Below are 5,368 nucleotides of genomic sequence, written 5' to 3' on the forward strand. Positions count from 1 at the left end.
GAGGGACCTCTCAAGAGTACTGAAGAGCAATGATGTCAGACTGGAGACTAAGGTGTGCCTGATCCAGGCTATAGTCTTCGTAATTACATGCTATGAATCAGAGAGTTGGACAGTGACGAGAGCTGATAGAAAGAGAATTGATGCCTTTAAGTTGTGGTGCTGGAGAAGAGTGTTGAATATACCATGGACTGCTAGGAGAACAAACAGATTTTTCCTGGAGAAGGTGAAGCCAGAATGCTCCTTGGAGTCAAGGATTCTGGAGCTTCATCTGACATACTTTGAGTATGTTGCAAGGAGGGACTGGTCCTTCGAGAGGGACATCATGTTTGGCAGAGTGGAGGGGTGGCTCAGGAGAGGAAGACCTTCGATGAGATGGATTGATTCTGTGAGTGGAGTGGTGGGAATAAGTGTGTTTGAGATGGCTAGGTTGGCACAGAATAGAATGGCGTTTAGGGCTCTTGTACATAGGGTCGCTATGAGTCACAAACGACTCGATGGTACATAACAAAAAACAACAAGTCACCAAATACACAACAGTAAGAAAAGGAAAAGCCATGTCTCTCATGAGGTTTAATTTCTGCCTGGACATCGTGGTGTACCATGTGATCCCTAGATAACTTACAGAATTTCGCTATTGCTTACTACATCACATGATCTCCTATGTCTCTCACTTGTTCCACATAGTGCTATTTTGTTCTGTTTGCTGACATTTTGTTCCAGCTCCCATTGATTTATATCCTTGTACTTTCCATTTGGATATGATCTTTTAAAATATTCTGATTTCCCTTCAGAGATTCTGGCTTTATTTCACTCTACCAGCTGTCCATAATTTTGACTTCTTCTATTTGTACATATGTCCAATCCTAGCAATTCCCTTGAGATGGTGACTCAAGCCAAGGTAAAATTTGCCTAGAATCAAGTCAAATATGCATTAAGCCTTGATCTCCTGTTTCTTGGTTCAGGGTTGGTGTTGTTTGTTTCTTTTCAGCAGTCAGTTCTGCTTCTCGTGTCATAGAAAATCATGCAATAAAATCCATTAACCTAGACTGCCTGCCTTTTCAATAGGATTCAAATAAATACAAAAATATCTTCTTTCCCTCTCTTGATGATGAAGATGACACTTTATTGCTAAAGTAATAAAGTCCTTACGAATGACTTTCAAACCCACAGCCTTTTACTGCCATTTCTGGGCTGCACCAGTTGTGGCTTCCCCTGTGTTGTCATTGTGGCTGGTGGTCCTGGCTGGTCCAGGTTGCTAAGAGGCTATGTATGGCCAGAAAATAGTTTCATTCACAGGATGGTAGCAGCCAGGTAATGAACCTCCACCATTATTGAGACCACTTCCTCACACCCATCTGTGCACTATTCCCTGTTCTGTATGCCGTGGCATGCAAAATCCTGTTCTGCTTGCAGGCTCATCCTCCCACTGGACCAGCCACAAACTTGGCAAGGGCAGTATCCTCCTGTATTCAATGAGCATGTCTACTTTTGTCCAACAGGCTCCCATACCGTTTTAATATCGTAGATTTACAGCACCTTAACAACAGGTGGCATGGGAATTGCCTGTATATGATACTGTCATGGCCAAATAATTTTATGTCCTGTTCCACAGAACTCTTGTTGGTATTTGCTGTCAAGCTGGGGCCAACTCATGACTTCCCCTCCAATGGGTCTTCAGAAGCTGTAAATTTTACCGAAGGAGATTGCTCATCTTCCTCTGATGAAGCAGTTGGTGGATTGGAATGGCACTTTTTTTACCCAGAGTTCCATGGGTATTAAAAGGAGGCTAGTGTGTGTGTGTGTGTGTGTGTGTGTGTGCGCATGTGTGTTTGTATGTGCCTAACAAAAGACAATTATGTTCCTCTACTGTTTCACTGCTTGCTGTTTTAATAGTGTTGGTGGATGTTTTTCCTGGACACAGTATAAATTCATATTTCATTAAAGCTTTAGTGACCTCTTGTATTGCACTGCACTATAAAGTACTTAGGGGGCTCTGATGGCCTAGCGGTAAGAAATTGCACTGCCAACCCAAAGGCAGGAAGTTTGAATCCACTGGCTGCTTTGAGGGAGAAGGATGGGCGGGCATCTCTGGTACAATTTACTGCCTCTCAAAATGCACTGGAGGGTCAACTATACATAAGTCTGACTCAACAGTATATACCAACAACGATATAAAGTAACAGGGTAGGTCACAAGAACATGGAAACAGCTCAAATGTCCAACCACAACTGAATGGATTGAGAAATTATGGTACATTCAAATGATGAACTACTACACAGCATGCAGGAGCAATGATTTTTGTAAATCACTACCTAATTTAGGAGGGACTGGAAAGCATTATGCTAAGTGAATTAACTCAGTCTCATAAAAATAAATACTGTGTAAGATCATTATTGTATAACGTGTATGAAGATCCGAGGGGGGTGAAAGTGGAAGTAGAGGGGTGAGGATGAGGGAATTGGGGGTTTAATTATAGAATTGCACCCCTTAATTGGGGGAGAGCAGGGGGTAGGTAAAGGAAATAGGAAAGGTTGGGTGCCAAAAACAATGTATGCAAACTTTATAAGTAAACCAGTATAGAATGAAAATTTTACTTAAAAAAACGTAGCATGGTAGGCACTTTTAGTTTTTTAGTTTTGAGTATTTAAAGTATTTAAAGCAACAGTCTAATGAACAGTCTTGTCTATATTCTTATAGAATAAATTTATTCTTTTAGAATAAACTCTAGTAGTGGAATCACTGAGTCAAAGGACATGAAAAATTTTAAATTTAGTGAATAATGCGTAATTCCTCTCTACATAATATCATGGTCTCAAGTTCTACTTTGAGCAGAGGACTTAAGGAGTTACATTCTCAGAGTTAAAGGTCACAGACATATTGACTCTTTATGAAAACATAGCACCCTTTACAGAGAGTGCAAAACACTTGTTTCTGAAAAGTTATTGAAGTTGAATCAATTTATGACATTGATGACTTTACCAATGAATAGAAGTAGATTTTGAAGTCAGACATACTAGGTTCAAATATTGACCCTACCATTTAATAGCTATGTGATGTTAGGAAAATTACTCAATATTTCTGAGTCTTGATGTTTTGGTCTATAAAATGTGTTATAACAATAACTGCCTCATGAGATTGTTGTGTTATATGAGATATAGCTATCATAAGCATTGATGTTATAATAGGTAAGGCCAGTTGTGTCGTGGTTACCATATAGTAAAAATGCAAATATTAATAGTTATTATTATTCTTTACATAAATAAATCTGTATCTGAGGTCTCAATTGAATATTCCATTTCAGTGTTTTTCTCTCACCTCCTCAATCCTCAAAGAGAACAATGACTAGAAAACACTGGTTGAGTAAATACTGCATTATCATAATTACAATTTCCCTGAGAAAAGTGGCTTGCCATTTGAATATTCAGCATCATAATTACAATTTCCATAAGGAATGTAGAACAGTTATTATAAACAACACAATAATCACTTAGTCCATAAGGAAAACAGATTATTGGGGAAACAAAGACAGAGAAGAGGCAAAAACCTGTGTTCTAATCAGCATTCAAGAGTTGAAATACGGAACCTGAGAATAAACTGTAATAGGTACTTAAAATATTGTTACCGAATAATCTTATCATGCCAGCAAACGTCAATGAGTGGATTGTGAGTTACCTGTATTTTTTTTTTACCTTTTATACTGTATTTTCCATCTTTAATAAATAGCTCATCTCTATTTCTATTCATTGTCATTCTATATTTGAAGTTACTCCAATAAAATTTTAAAACAAAGTATCACAAAAAAAGATAATAGTTATTTTTAACTTTATTTAAAAAAAAATAATCAGATTATTTTTGGGAGCTCTGGTTATCCTTTATCCAAAGGAAAATACTTGAAAACAAAAATAAAAGGAAAAGTAAAACAACATTTTTTTCTTTTACTGTTATTTTATTGGTCGTTACTTAAATTTTCTTTCCCTTCCTTTTTATATTTTCAGGTGAAGTGAGCAAACAAGTATGCAGCTTTCAAGGTTAGTACTTTTCATGATATTTTGAAACTTGAACATTACTACTAAACAAAATTTCAAAGATGTAGAGAAAAATGTCAGTATTTTCTCACATAGTGATTAGAGAATATTGTACTTTTATTTTCTGGCTTTATGGATGGGAAAAGAACAGCATGAATTGTAACATAAAACAATACACCTACTTGTTACTTGTTGACTGTCTTGTACCAACAATTTGCATTTGTAATAGTGCAAATCTACTAAATGTTTTGCACATTACTTAGCCAGCGATGTTGTTAGAGTAAAGCTGGCTGCAGTGGTAAAGGTTATTTGTTCACTTAGCTGGGCTATGATTTTCACAGTCTTGGCGTTTATGTAATAATGAATTTTGGCAGTAGAGTAATGATGAACTTCAGTTTGTGTGATGTCATTGCCCTCTGTTTTCATATAATGCCAATTTTCTCTTAGCAACCTGGTCTCTGAAACCCTGTGAGGTCAATAGATGGAGAATGGTTGTATAGTCATAAAGTATAATGGTTTTTCAAACCCTAAAGAAAATTGTGAAATTAGATAATTTCCGTATTTTTGGACTCCGTTTATGTATTCATTTATCCTTAGTATTTTTATCCAAGAAATAGTTATCACATACATATTTCTGCAAGGTTTTTTTTTAAAAAATTTTATTGCTTTCCCTCATTCTGCTTCCTTTCGTTAATCTTCGTCAGAGTCTCAGTCTCACCCTCTCTCAAGCTCTTATTTTTCTTTCCATAGCAATGAATCTTCACTTGTTCTAGCAGACCTTCCATTTAACTTGCTGTGGCTGATAAATGAGCAACGTTTTCACAATATTGTTCAGATAATATATGTTCTGATATGTCCACTGTAAAACTGAGGCAAAGAAGAAATCATTAACACAACAATGTGGAAGCGACTCAGTCACAATAGTAACATACAGATCAATTGTCATTGAGTTAACTTCTACTTATTATAGCTCCATGAATATTAGAGTCGAACCATTCTATAATAGATTACTTTTTCAGAATAAAATCAGTCAGCCTTTCTTGTGAACCACCAACTGGTACCTCTGTGTGGATTCAAACCACCATTTGTTTGGTTAGACATTAAGCATATTGACTATGTGCCCACCAGAGCTTCATAAGTAAGAACTGACTTTGAGAGTTACCTTGCACTAGTGTGTGTGTGTGTGTGTGTGTGTGTGTGCAAGCTGTTCTTTTTATATCTCAGCTGTGATTAGCTTCTGATATACCCTCACCCATAAGGCTCATTAACATGACAAAGAAAGCACTGGTCCCAAATGAGATGACATCTCAAGTCTAACTCATTTTGGAAGATGCTGTTCAATG

General features: G+C 36.9%; 1 protein-coding gene across 1 annotated transcript in view; it reads left to right on the forward strand.

The window, feature by feature from the left end:
- Nucleotides 1-3,995: 3,995 nt before the first annotated feature.
- The window catches only part of LINGO2 (leucine rich repeat and Ig domain containing 2), a 527,177-nt gene continuing 525,804 nt past the window's right edge, over nt 3,996-5,368 (forward strand). The window contains exon 1 of the mRNA XM_006881257.1: nt 3,996-4,028. The gene's annotated coding sequence lies outside the window, so the exon portion shown is untranslated. The remainder of the gene's footprint in view (nt 4,029-5,368) is intronic.

The sequence above is a fragment of the Elephantulus edwardii genome, unplaced genomic scaffold (genome assembly GCF_000299155.1).
Source record: "Elephantulus edwardii isolate Elephantulus edwardi_28Jun2011 unplaced genomic scaffold, EleEdw1.0 scaffold00014, whole genome shotgun sequence".
In the NCBI taxonomy this organism is placed as follows: domain Eukaryota; kingdom Metazoa; phylum Chordata; class Mammalia; order Macroscelidea; family Macroscelididae; genus Elephantulus; species Elephantulus edwardii.